Source organism: Anas acuta, chromosome 12, assembly GCF_963932015.1.
Source record: "Anas acuta chromosome 12, bAnaAcu1.1, whole genome shotgun sequence".
Taxonomy (NCBI): domain Eukaryota; kingdom Metazoa; phylum Chordata; class Aves; order Anseriformes; family Anatidae; genus Anas; species Anas acuta.
In genome coordinates, this window is record NC_088990.1 from 14695841 (window position 1) to 14697301 (window position 1461).

Here is a 1461-nt window from a genome sequence, read left to right on the forward strand (position 1 = left end):
TCTGGGCTCCCAGCTGACCCAGATCTGCAAGGCCATCAGCAGGAATGGTAACTCCTTACTCCCCACAACACCTGTACCTCGGCTGTGTTACCACACAAAGCACACGTAAGGCTATCAACTGTAAAGCCACTGGCTCAAATTCTGAGCAGGAAAACAAATGTGTAATACCTAGGATTTTTTGCATAATCGCTCAGGTACGTAGACACGGTATTCTTACAACCAAACCATTGTGGACAGAGGAGAAATACTAGAGCCAGTACTGTTCTTTCCTGAAAACACAACTAGAGATGTTTCCTGTAAGGGAAAAAGGAAAAAAAAAAAAAAAAAAAAGCATCTTGCACCACTGGAACTTAATATTGTCCTTTCTTATTATGAAAGGAATTCACACGGTCTAGCTATAGCTTTGAACAGAAACCTCATCCATATAAAATTAGGAAAAATGTGCAAAACAATCTAAGAACTTTTAATGTAGTAAAAGCTAGATCAAAGAGAGATTTTTCCAGGACAGAAAGAGCTTGTGAGGAAACAGTGGTCACCCATGAAGCAGTTTAATTTGATTCAGTGTGTATAGATCATAGCAACACTTTGCACTTCTAACATAAGGATGAAATGGCATTTTGCACATTCTGACTAATCAGTTTAAAAACATTTCAAGACAACACAGGCATTTTATAAACCGGGATTTTTTTAAATCTATTTTTTAAATTAAAAATATATAAATAAACTTCCCCAAGCTAAACAATAAATCTTTAGAAGGTAATTCAGGAGATCTGCTTTTCAGGCCACTATTTCATATGGCCAGCATGCCACATGAGGTAATGTTCACCTGAAGAAAATAGGGGAGAAGTGAGAGAACTGCTTAATTACAAGATAAGATGAAAGAGCTCATTTATCCTCTTACATAGCCCTGAAGAAACTCCAGCATCATTACCATCTTAATTTATGGATGCATCTCAATATATGACCCAAAATAAAGCATGAATAACCAAATAAAAGTATTCCAAGCAAAAGACTCGGAAAACAACTCAAGTTCTTATAGCCAGAGCATAGAATTGTCTCTGGAATTTCAGGTTTAAATTACCAGTCTAGTACCATGCTATGAATTACTGCATTCACCTCCTGAAAAGAGGACAGACCTGTTACATCCCCGGTGATTGGATTTAGAAGCAGAGCAGATTAGTAATTATTCAAATAGGCACTTGTCATGAACTACAAACAGAAGCAGTTAATCTAACACCGACACACCTTCAGAAAAATCTGTTCTCACTGATTCACAGATGAACTATGATGCAATCCCAGCTGCTCTGCTCCCAGTTCGTAATGACAGCATTACGTATATTGCACAAAAAGTCTAGTACTTTGTTCCACTGCTACTTTTCCAATTCAGGATGGGTTTGAAGCTAGTCTTAGCCTCAGGACCAGGGAAGAACAAGCTCTTACAGATGATACTCTCTGCTATCA